The sequence below is a fragment of the Onychostoma macrolepis genome, chromosome 13 (genome assembly GCF_012432095.1).
Source record: "Onychostoma macrolepis isolate SWU-2019 chromosome 13, ASM1243209v1, whole genome shotgun sequence".
NCBI classification, from domain to species: domain Eukaryota; kingdom Metazoa; phylum Chordata; class Actinopteri; order Cypriniformes; family Cyprinidae; genus Onychostoma; species Onychostoma macrolepis.
In genome coordinates this window covers 31,116,955-31,134,806 of record NC_081167.1, presented here as the reverse complement: position 1 = coordinate 31,134,806, position 17,852 = coordinate 31,116,955, and the positions used below count along the sequence as shown (strand labels likewise).

At 34.6% G+C, this 17,852-nt stretch overlaps 1 protein-coding gene across 1 annotated transcript in view; it reads left to right on the top strand.

The window, feature by feature from the left end:
• The first annotated feature begins 7,411 nt into the window (after positions 1-7,411).
• The window catches only part of LOC131552825 (gamma-aminobutyric acid receptor subunit pi), a 64,252-nt gene continuing 53,811 nt past the window's right edge, over positions 7,412-17,852 (top strand). Inside the window, exon 1 of the mRNA XM_058796968.1 lies at positions 7,412-7,571. The gene's annotated coding sequence lies outside the window, so the exon portion shown is untranslated. The remainder of the gene's footprint in view (positions 7,572-17,852) is intronic.

Sequence of the window (17,852 nt, the reverse complement as noted above, 5' to 3'; positions counted from 1 at the left end):
TATTAATTTGAGATTACTATTAACTGTTTGTAATTGAGCTTTCATACATATTTCTTCCCATACATCCAGGTGAATGTTTACATTTAAATCTTCTCTCCAAGAGGCCAATTTAAATTCCAACATTTTATAAAACATCAATATTAAACCTTTAGATTGGGCAGGTTTTGATAACAGGTCTACAAGAGGTGTTTTATTAGGTTTGGTAAGCTTTGCACCTTTATAAGAAGAAACATAGCTCCTAAATTGAAGGAATTTAAAGAAATGTTTTTTTTTTTTTTTGGAATATCAAATTGCGCTACAATTTGTGCAAAGGACATTAGATCTTTTCCTTTATAGAAATCCTCAATTTTTCGCAGGCCTTTATCAAACCACATCTTAAATCCTGGGTCTGATCTAGCTGGTTTGAACTTGTTCCCCCATATCGGAGTAAAACACGATAAAGTATCGGACTGACCTAAATATTTATATACATCACACCAGACATTAATTGTATTAATAAGGATAGGATTAAAAGATACAATATCTTTGTCTTTTCTGAGAGATTTAATATCTGCCGAATAAAGGTAGAGATTAAGGGGTAATTTTGATTTTATAAAGAAAGATTCAATGTCCAACCAAGATGTATGTGTTTCAGAAGAAAAATAATATGAAGCAGATCATAACTGTGCTGCCCAGTAGTACCACTGTAGATTGGGAAACTGGAGACCACCCCTATTGTAAGGTAAGTATAATAATGATAGACGAACACGAGCTCATTTATTATTCCAGATAAAATCACGAACAATAATCTCCGAAGTGTTGTAAAAAAGGAGGATGGAGGGCAGAGTGGGATATTTTGAAACAGATATAATATTTTGGTAACACTTTACAATAAGGTGTCATTTGTGAACATTAGTTAATGTATTAACTAACATGAACGAACAATGATCAACACATTTATTACAGTATTTATTATCTTTGTTAATGTTAGTTAATAAAAATACAGTCGTTCATTGTTTGTTCATGTTAGCTCACAGTGCATTAACTAATGTTAACAAACACAACTTGTGATTTTAATAATGCATTAGTAAATGCTGAAATGAACATGAACTAAGATTAATAAATGCTGTTGAGGTATTGCTCAATCTTAGTTAATGTTAGCTAATGTAGTTAACTAATGTTAAGTAATGAACCTTATTGTAAAGTGTTACCAATATTTTAGGCAGTACACTCATTTGTATCGTATTTACACGTCCGATTAGCGATATAGGTAAACTTTTCCATCTTTCAATAAATTTAGAGATAGTGTTTAAAAGAGGCTGGTAATTAGCTGAAGATATATGATCTATATTAGACATTATTTTGAAGGAATCTACTACGTTAAATTGTGTTACAGCTGGTAATTGACTATCGTCATTATTCATTAATAGGATACATGATTTAGATTGGTTTATTTTATAACCAGAAAAATTTCCAAAGAGTGAAAGACGGGATGGAATGAGCCAAATTTGTCAAATATATAATTACATCATCTGCATACAAAGAAATACGCAAATCTATTTTGTCTGATCTGATGCCTATTACTATGAGACCTTACTGCAATGGCAAGTGGTTCGATTGCTAAAATAAAAAGAAGGGGTGAAAGAGGGCACCCTTGACGAGTATCCCTTTGAATATTAAAAGCGTTGGAAATTATACTAGTAGTAAGCATTTCAGCCATAGGATGCATATAAAGTATCTTAATCCACTTACAGAAAGTTTCTCCAAACCCAAATCTTTTAAGAACCTCAAATAGATACGGCCATTCCACCCTGTCGAAAGCTTTTTCAGCATCACCAGTCCCCCTTTTGAAATATAAAACATTAAGCAAGGTTCTAACATTATCAAAACCTTGCCTGCCCTTAATAAATCCGTTTGGTCTTGGTGTATTATCTTAGGGAGAAGTGCTTCCAACCTCCTAGCTAAAATTTTACTCAGTATTTTAACATCTGTATTAACTAATGAAATTGGTCGGAAGGATTCACATTTTGTATTTATTTTATTAGGCTTAGGTATTAATGTAATGAGAGCGTATCTTAAAGATTCTGGGAGCACACCATTTGCAAAGGATTCTTTAAACATATCTAAAATTGGTCGGGCAAGTTCTCTTTTAAAATTCTTGTAAAAATATACATTAAGGCCATCTGGCCCCGGTGTTCGACCTGCTGTTAAATCATCAATAGCCTCTGTGATTTCTTCTTCTGTTATGTCTATGTCTAGAGATCTTTTTGTCTCTTCAGAGATAGTTGGTATAGATAAACTGATAAGAAAGGTTGTTTGTGAAATAATATAAAGTCTTAAAAAAGGATTTAAAAGTGTTATTTATCTTTACTGGGTCTACTGTAATACTACAACTATTATCTTCAATAGAATTTATTGTTCTTTCAGATTGTTTTTGTTTAATTCTCCAAGCTAGCAATTTGTCTTATTGTCATAATAATTTTGTCTTAACATCATTAGACTAGCTGCTGCTTTTTTGGCAGATAGTTATATTTAGTTCTAAGGCTCAGCAGTTCCTGGTGAAGAGCTGAGCCATTATTATATGATAAGGTCTTTTCTAGAAGTTTAATTTTAGTATCCAGTTCTGTCAATTCTTTCTTATAGCTTTTGGATTTACTACTTGTGACACTTAGAATAACACCTCTAATGAAGACTTTAAAAGCTTCCCATCTGATACTAGCTGAAGTTTGTGTTGTATTAATATCAAAGTACATATCTATCTGTTGTTTAATATGATTGTTAAATTGATCATCTAGGAGCCATTTAGGATGAAATATTCATTTTGGAGGATTTCCTAGTAATTTAGGATCAATGTAAGTAAGTAATATAGGGGCATGATCTGAAATTACTATAGAATCATAAGAACAATCAGTGATATATGACATAATTGTTGCTGAAATAAGAAAGTAATCAATTCTGGAATAAGACTGGTGTGTTCTGGAGAAGCAAGAATACTGGATATCCTTAGGGTGTAATTGTCTCCATATTTCAACAAGGTTTAAATATTTTGTAAAATAATACAGGGTCTTTCTGGTCTGTTTGTGAGACTGGTCAAGGCCAGATGAACGATCTCTAATCGGATCCAATGTACAATTGAAATCTCCTCCCATCACATAAAACCCAGAAAAGGCGGATAAAGTTAGAAAGAGGTTACTATAGAATTTGGGGATGTCATCATTAGGTCCATAAATATTAACAAGATTCAATGGTTTTGTTAATAAAGTCCCTTGAACAATGAGGTATCTACCTGAAGGATCCTGTATTATCCTATCCATCTGAAATGGAATTGATTTGTGAATCATTGTGATTACCCCTAAATGAACTAAATGAAGATGCAAATACCTGCCCAGGCCATCTATTTCGTATTCTACATATGTCTTTGGGCATTAAGTGTGTTTCTTGAAGAAAAACAATTTTAGACTGAAGTTGTTTTAACCTAGACATCACTTGTTTGATTTTGGAAAGAGTATGTAGCCCCCTACAGTTGCAAGAAACAAATTTAACCCCAATGTTTTCCATCATTTTCTTCTACATTGTGAGATAATCCAACACTCTCCCATATTTTAAAACGGAAAGTCACCTGTACCTTATGAAGATAAAACATAAAACAAACTAGAACTAAAATAAACAACATGATTAAAAACATCATCAAATTCAAACCCTTCACTACTTCTAACTTCCTGAACTAGATCAACCCAGTTTAAAGGGGGAAAAAAACGTAAGATAAATCGCATCGCACTCGAGCCCCGCTGAGCAATTTACATAATCTCCTTATAAGAAATAAAGTCTATTGATTTATTGTTCATTGCTTATACGCAATTTTCTTGAAAGTGAACAAGCACTGAGAAAACAGCACCAGCTTACATGTTCATTAGAAAGTCGTCAACTTCCGATGGACTTTGAAAGCTCGCAGCTTCTTCTTGACTTTGTCAAATTGCCTCCGTTGCTCGTTTACTTCAGCAGAAAGGTCTGGAAAGAACATGATTTGGTGATTTTGGAACAGTACATCTTTCTTTGCTCTGGCCGCTTGCATCACGCGCTCCTTGTCTCTGTAGTCCAAGAACTTCACAATCATCACTCTCAGGGGAAGACTTCGCGTCCGCTGCAGTCTTTCGCATATAACCGATCCTTTTTTTTTTTTTTTTAACTTGAGGAAGTCATATTTATATCTCTAGTCATATCTTTATATTACAATTTTCAGACAGATGAAACATCTTAAAGGAATAGTTCAGCCAAAAATGGAAATTCGCTGAAAATGCACTCACCCTCAGGCCAAATCCAGCATTAAGACATTTATAATTTCAAAGCTTTATTTTCAGCAAAAATTTGAGTCCACAATCCATAATAACGGTTCCTCCAGTGAAAAAGTGGCCTGGTCTGACTCAAAAATTGCTGAGACACTGATGCAGCGACACATTTCTACAAATCTGATGAAGAAACAAACTCATCTACATCCAGGATGGCCTGAGAGTGATCACATTTTAACAAATTATTATTTTTTTGCTTGAGCTATTATTTTAAACATGAAACATGCTTTTCAAGAATGATGCATTAGTGAGATCTTGAGATTATTTTGCATATGTCGCATTTGCTACCATGATATTGTATTTTACATATCGACATTATATCATCAACAATGGTGTTATGAACTTTTATGATCTAGGAGAATAGAATGTAACATTGCATAGATGTAACACATCATTCAGACATGAAATTACATCTGGAGGTAAGCAGATGAACAGAAGCAACCATGATGAATGAACTAAAATCCTCATCAGTCAAGCATTACTTAAACCCATATTATATCGTTTATATTACAACTTTTACTTTTTCAATTTCGCATGATAGCAGCTAATTATGAACATCTATGCAAGGTCAGTCACCAGCACTTGATTTTTACCAGCTTCTCCTCTATCAATAAAAGCAGATTCCTTTAAGTGCTGCATAATTCAGCGCTACTAGATTTAGACATTATAAGGTCTTCAGAGCGCGGCGGCTGCTGTTGTTGTGGTGGATACGGTGTGATGTTGAATTCATGAAACTCTTGTCACAGCAGAGGCAGATGCCAGATGGAGGGTAGACGCTTCATTTTCTGCCTTTCCCCCCAAAATTTCCTCTTAGCAGCATCTGAGCAGAGATCTCAAGTGTCTTTGATGTTTAATGCATAGGGATGCCTTGTGCCTGGGGATAAAGAGGACTAGTCTGTCGAGAGAGTGAGGGGGATACAGTCCGGATTAGTGCGTGGGACTGGATCGGATGTGATGTATTTATCAGTGACAAAGGAATCTTCATATTCATGCTGTGTGCAAACTAAGGCTGAATATGCATTGAATACAGCACAGAGACCACCAGCTTTGACATTTTGTTCTCGCTTTAATATTGTTTGAAACCTGCATTTATGGATTCAATTTACTAGCCTAATTCAAAATAGTCATGCCTATTATTCTATTTTGCAGTAAAAATTTAATAGTAATGCAAATAGCACGTAAAAACGTGTGTTTTTGCTTTACATCAATTTAGGAAAGGATTATCTGTGGAACATGTGTAAGAAGAAACTGTAACTAAAGCATTGAAAAGACGCTAATTTCTTGCTCATCCACGTTTGTGCTTAAATAATAATTTCCAGAGCTTCTGTTAAGCGTTAAACACACAACGACAGAATTAATGTCACTTGATTAACCTCAGAGTAATAACAAAACAACACTGATTGCAAACACTTCATTAGACAGCAACGGTGACAATAAACCATCATTTATCTACGTATAATGTCAAAACATACCGCTTAAATTAAACATGCCTGAAGACTCATGGACATTGTTAAGAAGTAATCAGAAACCACAAAGGAAGCGCAGAGTGAGTTTCAATTCCTGCATGAATCTCAATTCATTAATTAAGGTTACAGTTTGATTAATGATAGGGTGTGTGTGGACGAGAGAGAGTGAGAGAGAGAAAACATTACAACTCACTGAACATACTGTACGTATATCTCTCACAGCCTTGCTTTCATTTATAAGTTTGACATTTACTGAAATCAAATGATAAATATATTTAGAGTATCGAAAGTTTTCTTCTATAATGCATGAAGGACACATTTTAAGAAAACTAAATCTGAAGAATCTGCATCATCATGTTTACACAACAGCAGATACAATTTTCAGTGCATTTGGTAGAAACTTTTATCAAAAGCGACTTGCACTCAATTTAAGGTAAACAATTTGATCAGTTCACACATTCCCTGCACTGTAAAAAAAAAAAATTAAAAAAAAAAAATTAAATAAAAATTAAGGCAACCAGCTTCAGCAGATTTTTGAGTTTGCTCAACTTATTTTTGTGGGATATTCTCAAATTTTTGTTGTATAAACTTAAAACGACAAGTTGAGAAAACTCAAAAATCTGCTGAAGCTGGTTGCCTTAAAATTTTAAGTTGGCTCAACTTTTTTTTTTTTTTTTACAGTGTTGAACCCATGACCTTGGTGTTGCTTTATGATCTAATGTTGAACTAAAGAAATAGATGTTCACACACAGTTTGGTTACAAAAGACAAACATATTCTATAACTAAACGTGACTACCTGAATGTTTAGGAGATAAAAACACATTTTGAGAGTGATTTTGGCTGATGTGTGATGACAAAAATATATTCTAGGAATGTTTTGCCAAAGTTCCCATTAAGTTATGAAAACATTTCTGAATGTTCTATGAATGTACAAAATGTTCAGTTTTTTAAAAACAGTTTTTGTTATGTAAACGTTAAGGGATATTACTTCTCTGAACATTCTGAAACATAAAATAAATAAATAAAACAAACGTTAAAGGAACACATCACACTAAAACCTTTCATAAATGAAACATTCCATAGACAATATAGATATTTTTGTTGTGCTATTGTTTTGAGAATTAGTAAACGGTAGATAACATTAATAAAACGTTCTATTAAAATTTCTGGCAGGGTTAGGGTTAGTTTGTTAATAATTTTGAGAACTTCCTTGTTGGGTGGGTTATGAACTGACAACTAGTTTCACTCCTGTCAACCTTCACATGTATACAGAGTTTTTGAACACATTCAGATGATGAAAGCAGCAGGGGTTGCTCTAAATCTCAATAGTTTGAAATATAATTGCATTCCTTTCAATAACAATACAGATATTTACTATGGTTCTATCTGTCACTATGGTTACAGGCGTTAACTTGGTTACCTGCTCATCATAGACAGCACCCGCTCTTGTGTTCAAGTAGTCACACTTGATAGTAAACACGGCTGTGCTGTCAATCACAAACACCGACTGAACGGATCTCTCGTGAAGCGTCGGAAAAAAGCAGGAGGCGCGTGATTAGCGCAAATCTCTCCAGCTCAGAGCGCGCGCGGGGGATTCAGTTGCTCTCACGCTGCTGCTGCACAGAAGCTGGCTCCAAACGCGCGTCCCGAAACCGGAGTAAAATACTGCTTTTATCTACTTTTATTGGATGTTAAGTGAAGCTCAATGCCTCTGTGGACTCGGTTGGTCAGCTCATCCTGATATTTCTGAGAAATGCCCGTTTATACACGGATCCACAGGTAAGAGAAGCGCTTGAGATTCTGACTGGATTTCTGTTACGCATGGTTGTGCGTTACGCAGTTACTTTTACCGTTAAAAATAGTACGTTTTTAATTAGAATAAGCAAATTACATATTCCTAAATGAAATTAAATTAAAAACATATTCGAATGAAGCTTTGTTCTTGTCAAATCCTGATATGTTTTGATGGCTTGAGTAAGTTAGTCTTATCCAACGTAAACAAGAATGTGTAATATTGAATTCACACAACAGTTTGAGCAGTTTAATCTATGTAAATCGCAGTTTTATTCGGTTATCCATTTCAGACTGAATACATGTGAACATATGTGTCCATATGTTGCTGTATATTGTTATACAATGTAAATATGCCTATGTGTCACATGCCTTATGTTATGTAGATATTAAAGCAGAAAGAAACTTGTTCATTTGGGCGTTAGAGCGGTTTGGCTGGCATATGTTCATGCTTTCTTGTTATAGTCATGGGCAAATTCACTTTAATGGCACATTATGCAGTTGATTGTTTCATTAGATTTGGATAATGTGATTGGTTTTCTTGTGTTATTATCTTTTAGTGCATTTCATGTTATTGTAATTGCACTGTGTGAAGTGCTAATCTTGCATGTCGACAGATAATGCGTTCTGCCTAAATATAAATTATTTGTACATTTCCATTGCTTTTGGGACAGATTTTCTCTCTCTCCAAAATTGGCAAGGAGCAGTTCATCCTATAATTTAGCAGATCACATGGTTTGTATTAGTATATGGCCATAAGATATGATATAGTGTTATAGTCATGTTGTATGTGCTGAAGTCGGTCCCTCAGCGGCTCTTGAGTCAAGCATGACATGCAGAGCAAATGTAGGAGTGGGAATGAACAGGATTAACATAAATGATGTTTTTTTTTTGAGTTATGGGGAACATCGTCTCAACTTATCATCAAAATTCCAGAACTGGGATTTTGAGAGTGTCACATTCCCCCGTCACATCCGGAGAGATTGACTGTGAGAGGATGGAGAGGTTGATCAGGCTCTAAGAAAATTGCTGAATTCTCATATTGGACCTGGCTTTACTACTTCTGGAAAAAGTGGATCATGTAGAGATTTATATATAGAGTTAGTTTGAATCAGGGCAGTGGTGTATATATATATATATATATATATATATATATATACATTTAGTAGAGTTTTGCTCATACTTTAGTGCAACTATTAAAGGAATAGTTCAGCCAAAAATGAAAATTTACTGAACATGTAGGTCATCCAAGATGTAGATGAGTTTGTTTCTCCATCAGATTTGGAGAAATGGATGCTCTGCAGTGAATGGGCACCGTCAGAATGAGAGTCCAAACAGCTGATAAAAATATCACAATAATCCACACCACTCCAGTCCATCAGTTAATGTCTTGAGAAGACAAAAACTTAAACAAATCCATCAAGGCGTTTTTAACTAAAATACAAGTCCATAATCCTTAAAGCACTTCCTCCAGTGAAAAAGTCCATCTCCTGTGGTGTCACACATCAAAACCAATCCACCCAATTATTTGTTTTGAGCTGTTTTGAAGCTCAAAGTTTAAAGGCAGATTTTTGCTCCTAAGTGAAAGTTGTAGAAACCAGACGGTTAATTGTGGTTTTAAACAACTCTTTATGGTCAGTACATGACAACACTTCATGTTTCTTAATTCTTTACACATTTCCAGTCATTTTTCCTTAAAATAAATATCTTAATAGAAAAAAATTGTTTCTTATTTTTCTTCATGTTGTAATGAGTGATATTGTTTCAAATCATGAAACGGGCTTTTGTTGCCTGACTTTGATGATGCATCTCTTCAGCACAGATTTAATACATGCATACATTAATACTATTCTAAAATTCACTATGAATATTCAAAATTTCTGCCACAATACCATGGTGCAGTTAGTGTTACTACAGAAAATTCTTGGTAAATGATGGTGATCTGTAGATTGAAAAGCCTCGTTGCGCACAGTGTTTCTCCTGTTTGTCAGCACGGTTTCATCTGGCTTTAAACTAGTTTAAATGACCGAGTCATTTGTGTTGTTCGCTGAATTCAAGCGCTTCACACTGGGTCTCACAGCGCTGTTTACTGCTTGCGTGACCGAGACTCATCAGCGAGTAAACGTATCTGCTCTATTGAGCTCGCAACCGCTGCGCTGCCGTTTGAACTTTGAGCCGAGCGGATAAATGGTTTGTGTGGCACCGCGATTCAAATGAGTCACGCTGTTTCGTTCCGCTTGTTGCACATAAACATTATATTGAACATTTATCTAACTCTTGATATTGTTTTATCGAGGAAAATAATATCGAGATAATTATTATTTAATTATTTAGTTCAGTATTTTTAAAACGTACAATATTTCTGACTCCACTTGAAGGCCATTTAAGTGGTAGGATTAATGATTTTCACCTTTTAATTGTTAATTGTCCAGCAAAGTGCATCTCATCTCTTGGTAAAGCACCAGCACACCTGATACTCAACAAAACCCATGATTTCAGGAATCATTCATGTCTGGAGCAGTTTATTATACTGTAACCCTTAAATATTAATATTGAATAGAGTGATGCTTGGCAATCTAATTACAGCATTTTTACCTGCTGGGGTGTCATAGGGCAAACCAGCACTCTAGTAAAGTCATAACTAAATCCTGAGTAACAGTTGTGTTGAATGATGGCCGTATTCTGTCCTACTGAAGGTCAGGAACAAGGTAACAATGAAGCCACCGCAGGGACACGGGCTATCATCATTGATGGCCTCTGAACAGCACTAACTCCATCAGTCTTACAGGCTTGATTGGCCATCAATCACGTCTTCTCCGGACGGCTCGGTGGGAGGTTGTCATGTTGCTCTACGTGACCATCCCTCCGTATCTCACCGAGCAGAGGATGAATCTCTTTGGCTCTTTCTCCATTTTTAGCTGTGTGGGACTCATCTTGATTTCAGTTTTCTAGCTCCTCTGTCTTGACCTTTGGGTTCTTTGCAAACTTGAGTGACAAATCTAGCAGAAAGTGTGACAGCCGATCCATTATTTCTCCTCATACGTCCTCCCCTGTGTATAAGCCCTCACTTGAATGAAAGATCCTCTGGGATTTTGCACTGTTGGAAGAAGCTAAGTTTCTGGATTGAGGTGTTCCCATCCATCAGGTCGGAGTTACCGTAAATCTGTGAAGATGACAACTGAGAAATAATACAGATTGGCTCAGATTTTTGGTGATTATTTTGTTATAAATCCTAAGAGGGCAATGATGTCTAAATGTAAGAGTTCCAGTTTTCTTGAAATCGGGGGTTTTTTTTACCCGCAAATTCCATTTGATTTTTACCCCCAAATTCTGTGTTTTCCATTGAAATGTTTCTGGATTCAATTTTTAATGACTTAATCAAACCACATTGCTAATCAATTAAATTCATTACACTAAATTTTATAATTTATTAAAACTTTCAAGAGCGGCCTTTGAAATCTCATTTTTTTCCCAAATTCTGTGTTTTTTGTTTTATTTTTCTGGATTACATTTTTAATGGCTTAATTCATTTTTAATCATCAAAACATATTCCTAAACAATTAAATTCATTACACTTTTACAATTTTAATATTTATTCAAACTTTAACAATAAGAGGGACCTTTAAAATCTGGTTATCTGGTTTTTCTTTTTGTTTTTTAAATTTTTATTTTTCTGGATTCTGTTTTTAATGGCTTAATTCATTTTTATTAATTGAAACGTGTTTAATTAATTACATTCATTAAACTTTTGCCACTTTATAATTTATTAAAACTTGAACAATAAGAGGGGCCTTTGAAATCAGTTTTAATTTTTTCCCAAATTCTCTGTTGTTTGTTTTAATTCCCCTGGTCTTAATGCACATGTATCGTTGAAAATCGTGGTAATTACATTAATTCATTACAGTCTATTTAATCAACTCAATCAATCTGCACAACAGGTTAGTATATACATTATAAAATGGATGAAAACATTTCTTGATTGTGCTGTTCCTTAATTTCACTTATGTTTAATTTTAGTTTTTTTTTTACTTGTCATATATTTAATTTTGGTGGGCCCTACTTTTGATTTATTCATCCAAATTCTATGACATTTATACTGTAAATTGCATTTTTATGACTTATTCTGTGGCTCATTCTGAAAATCATAGAGCCTGCATACTTATTTGTGTCCATGTGTATGCATATTTGTTGTTTGCATTCTGTGAAGTGTTCTGCTAATTTATACGGTCAAGGTAACTGTGACCCCTGCTAGGGCTGGGCGGTATATTGAGTTTGTACGATATATATCGATATTTTCTTTATAAGCAGTATAAAGGCTTACATGGTTACATTCACTTTATTTGTTTTCATAGCCTTTAATATGTATTGTTTTGTTGGACAACATTGGGCGGTGAAATATATATATATTAAATAAAAATAAAAAAAAAATCCAAATAAAAAAACGAAAATACCGAGATACATAACGTATATCGCAAATTGGCCAAAAAATACAGAGATATTAATTTTTGCCCATATCGCCCAGCCCTAACCCCTGCGTCTCGCTGCTGTTTCCAGATGCCAGCAGATGGGCACATTATAGATGAAGCAGCAGGTGGCTCGTTTGCTCTGACTGATTAAAACTGATGTGCTCCCTGGCACAAGTGCATTATGGGATTTGGAGTCAGTGCTGTCATATTTGATCCTGGCTCATCTCTGTATCCTGTTGCATTTTCATTCATATACGGTGGTGAATGTGTGCGTCGTGATAGATGAGAGTTCAGGCTGTATCTGTAGATCTGTGTGTAGGTCTTTAGGGTGAATGCAAACACTGATATGATGCTTGCTCAGACTTAAATCTTAAATTAGTCTGTAGTTCTTAATGTGCAGATTAAGCACACAAACAAATAATGTTTGTTAATGATATCCTTTCACATAAACATGTATTACTGCTCATCACTGTCCACACTTTTGTTGGCGATGAGAATCCATCTATTGCATGTATTTGGATGCTTAAATGAATAGCTCATTAAAAAATAATTTACTCGCCTTCATGTTGTTCCAAACCTGTATGACTTTCTTTCTTCTGCGGAACAGGAAAGACATTTTAAGAAATCATTGTTTTTTGCCCATTCAGTGGAAGTCAATTTTGGAAGTGCATGTTGTTTGTTTCTCAACGTTCTTTAAAGAATCTTCTGTGTTGTGCAAAAGAAGAAGAAAAAAAAAAAACTAATACAGGTTTAAAACCATGTGAGGATGAATAAATAATGATTTCATTACCATTTTTAAGTGAATTCTAAATGTCATTTTATCATTTTTTTTCTTCACTTTTGTCACATTTCTTCATCATATTTGAAGTCACAGTGTACCTGAGTTGAATCAGATTTTGGTGATTTGGTGATTTTTGCTAATGTTAGTTAAGTCTAATCTAACACAAACGGCATAAACTGTTGTAATTTATGTTTACAGTCATGCGAGTTGTGCTTTGAGTATCACTGTATCAATCACTGCATGTTCAGGGTTGCAGGAGTGTCTTGTGTATCTTGTGTGTTTTTGTGTATTCATGAATATTTGGGGAATCATTCCCATAGATCAGACCTGGGCATTGTACGGCTCCCGGGCCACATCTGGCCCTCTGGCTATCCTTCACCGGCCCGCATGAGGTAATTCGTGAATTAAACGTCAATCTCAAATAGATGTAATTAAGTGCACGCAATACAACCACGCTGCTTTTATTTTCAAGGCAACAGCTATTATTATTAGGCCCTATTGGTATTATTAATATTATTATTGTTGTTGTTATTATTTAATTTACATGGCCTATACGTCCGTTCGTGTGACCGTATCTCAAATATGTTTGCGTCCATGTAGGACAGCTTTCAAAAAATGTGAGTTTGCCGTTAGCCCTTAAATATGCTAGCTAATGTAAAGAATTTCTTATTTTTGTCTAAATATTTTTCTTCATTACACATCTTGTTTGGTCTTATTTCATATTATTGTATGTTGAAAATAACCTAATTTACTTTGCTATGCAGATGCAAAATGTGAAACTGCAGTCTAAGCTAGCATTTTTATAAATATTTCTAAGATCTTATATATTCAGCGTATTTTACTTAACCTGTTTTGTATCTTAATTATTTAATCCATAAATTAGTCATTAAAACAGGTTTTTTATAAGAGTGACATTCGTTTAATTTTGACAATTACAATGAATGATCAACAATAAACAATAATGATCAATGAATTGGAGCAGGTCCGTTAGATCATTTTAAAACGTCAAATAGCCTTCGATTTATAGGTTATAACTGCGTCTGTCTCGGATGTAGACTGGTGAAGATTTATTTTAATAAACCTGTTTGTGCGGCGTATGGAAGCACCTGTATGCAAGGAGGCGCCCGCGCAATGAGTTGCATTTGTGACAATGAAACAATTTAAAATGAGTTCAGAACTGATTATATTTCTGTAAACTCATAATAACAACAAAACATTACTTTGTAAAATAATGAAAACAAACAGGACGCGCTTTCTGCCATCTCTGAATTTGGAGCGTGTTACAAAAAACCCCCCGAAACTCCCCGAAGCGTATGGCTGCCTCACAGACATGTGAAATATATCTATAGAACGTTTTAAAAACTTTTAAACAAACCAATTCAAAAACAAATATTCCCTGATTATTGCAATCTGTATGTAGGTTGCATTTCTTTCTAAAGGCGCGTCCAGTATGGACATTATTTATTATTGTGCATTTCATCTTTGCAGCCGACAAGGACTCATAAACACTAGTTTATTACCGTATTGACCCGAATATAAGACAATCTTTTTTTCTTGGAAATACATGTGAAAAACCCGGTCGTCTTATATTCAGGGTCTAGACTTTGACATGTCAATAATACACCCACAACAATAGGTGGCGCCAAATACGCGTAAAATAAGTGTGCCATGAAATACATAATGTAATGTGTGTTGTAAAGATCGCGAGTGAAAACAAAAGAAAAAGAAAAGCTTATAGCGACAGATAGGGCTGCACAATTAATCGAATTTCTAATCGCGATTACGATTATGGATGCCACGATTACATAAGCGTTCAAAGCCGCGATTACAAAAATAAATAATTAAAAATGCCCACTTGCATTATTCTGTGTGCTTAAGAGGTGTTTGCAGAGCGGGGTTTAACAAACTCAAACACACTGGATAAAATACATTTTGTCTAACTGATAGTCGTTGTCACTCTGTTGCGCATGATAGATATGTTAAACGGCAAACGTGAACTGTGCACCACACGGACCTTTTATCCGCTCGCCTCAAAAGAAAACAGCGCAGCGTGAGCTTAGAGCGCATGCGTTTATTACAGCGACCAGTCGCGATCACATGCTAAATAAACAACGCTGTGAAATCCAGTAAGAAATCCAACGCAAGAGTTCTCCAGTACAAATCACGTCTCTTTAATTTAAACTAGTTTAAAGCCAAATAAATCGGAGCTGTTATTCTCATCAACAGTGATGCAGAAAGCAGCAGAAACAGTGCAACAACGATCCAGTTAGAAGACGTTTCAATCCACAAATCACCCTCATTTACCATAGTTTTACTGTAGTACCACTAATGGTAACAATGGTACAGTGGCAGAAAAGTAGGATATTCATATTGAGTATTATTATATAGTAATATACTAAATATGTTAAAGGAGTAATGGAATATATTTACATTATTTTGTTAATTATTCTATCAGTTGATGTGGATTTGTAATTGACTGAATGTCTTTAGGCTACTGTTATTCAATGGAAACACCATAGAAACCATATAGTTAGGCTACTTTTTTACCATGGTAATGAGGTGCTGCACTTTTGGTTATGTATAAAAGATGAGGCTGTTGCAGTTTTCACAATGGTACTGTCAAATGTTCATCTGCATCCCAACTCAAGCTCCTGCTCCTCTGAACTCAAGCTCCTGTTCTAATGTGCATTTGTAAGAGACAAAACTTGTAATATTACATGTTCAGTGCTACCAAATCAGGTGCTGGTGCCACTGCTCTCGAATGTTAGTCTGGAGCCCTGATAATATAAATTGTACTGTAAAATGTTACTGTAATTTGAAAGTTCAGGAAGAGTGTTTTCAGCCTATTTTAAAATATATATTTTATGCAAAAAAAAAAAATATATATATATGGCATGCAGCTTCAAACAATGGCATACATCTGTTCAAAACAATCGTTATTAATAATCACAGATACAATCTCAAGGGAATAATCGACAATTATGATTTTTGTCATAATTGTGCAGCCCTAGCTGCAGAGTCGTGACTGTCATGTGACTGATGGGACCGAACTTCCTCTGTAAGTGATTTTAAAATAGAAGACAGTACCCAGATTAGAAGACTACAATAAGATTTCACTTCTACTGTTAATATAATTTTTGTAGGCTATTATGAGATGGATAGCCTAAATGTTATATAAATCAGATGAGCTACCTCTTATTTTTATGGTATATCAAAAAGTGTATTTTTTTAAAATATGAATGTTGGTACATTTTACCAGTATTTACCATACCTTCAAAACAAAAATTTTAATAGGAAAAATATGCAATATGAAAATAATTTAAGAAAAAAAAAAAAGTGTTTTACTGAGAAAAAAAACAAGATTTGGTACATCTGGAAAAAGGGGGGTCGTCTTATATTCGGGTCAATACGGTAATAAGTAATTCAAATATCTCCTTTTTTCTCGACACATTCTAGGGGTCGACCGATTATTGGCCTGGCTGATTATCGGCCAAGCCGACTATCGGCGCCGATCTTAAGCATTTTTATGATTATCGGTATCGGTCATTTTCAAAACCGATGTGCCGATAAAATTAAGAGCTTTAAGAAAATTAAGCTTCTTTTGCACCTTAAGAGGTCCTCATGGCAACCCATCAAAATAAAAGTTTGGTTTATCTACTAATACTACTACAACAATTACAACTTTTGTTTAAAAGAATAATCACACAATACGATATTTCTTCCATGTTTTAATTTTAATGGTAAACCCATTTGTTTGCCAAAAAATAGAGTTTAACTCTCATTTGATTAAAAGATAAATAAAATTAATGTTTTATGGCTTCATTTGCACTGCACTGTAAATTAAAACTAATGGAAATTACTGTCACATAGGCCAAGATTAAGATACTGTCACATAGGCCAAGATTAGGACGACAGATAGAATTATGAATTATGAATATCTCAATTCACAAGTCTGTGTCATCTGCTATATTTTTCAGATGCGCTTGTATCAAACTACTGTATATCGATATAAACGGTATTGCCTCATACCGTATCGCTTATAAAGAATATATCGATATATCGTACAAACTCGATATACCGCCCAGCCCTAATACCCACTAGACATCTCTGTTAAAGTTTTTAAAGCATTTTATAGCTATGCGTTTCCATAGTCTGATTAATTCCACTTTCAGAACTGTCTCGTCCGTAGCGAAGAATGTCCGTCCGTAACATTGATTTTTCCTCTGAAACACAAAAACTAATATATTGAAATATGTATATTTTACGTTTTGTGAATAGTCAACCCTTTCCATTCGGCAACTATTGTTGCCTCTGGGCTGTGCATTGTAAATCACAGAAAGTCTACAAAATACGTTGTCTCCCAAAAACTCTGTCTTTTTTTTTTTCGTCATGTCCGTAACGCATGTGTATTTTCCTCATCTAATAAAATACGTTTATAGACTGATACTTTACTGATGTCTGGACTGTACTTTCAGGGGTTTAGAAAAATATAAAGAGATGGTTCAATATATTGGTAATGAATACATTCTATGAGAATTTATGTTTCAGGTTTTGACTGCGAATGTTACGTCCATAATCTTTGAAATATTTGATTTTTTGTACAAAGTTGTGATGGTAGTTTTTGAAACACTGCAAAAAAAAAAAAAAAAAAAGAGTATAGTGATTTCAAATAGTTCATTAAATAGTGATATAATTGTGTGCTCACCATTTTTATTGTATGATTGTAGTGTTTCATATACTGTTTTATATAAAGAGATATAAAATATATTGGGTAGAACTGAGTTAAGAGCAGAAGTCCGGCCCTCTGCAACCGCCCAAGTTTCTCATGTGGCCTCTTGGGAAATTAATTGCCCACCCCTGCCATAGATAAATGTGGTTGTCGTTCTTGGTTTGCAGTGTGTTTGTGACCCTAGAGTCATAAGTAGAGCTGATCTCTAGTGGAGAGAAACTTAAATTAGTCACATTGGGGTCATTTTAGAAAATGCCGGGTGACCGAAGCCAGTGAGTAACTGCCTTGGTAAG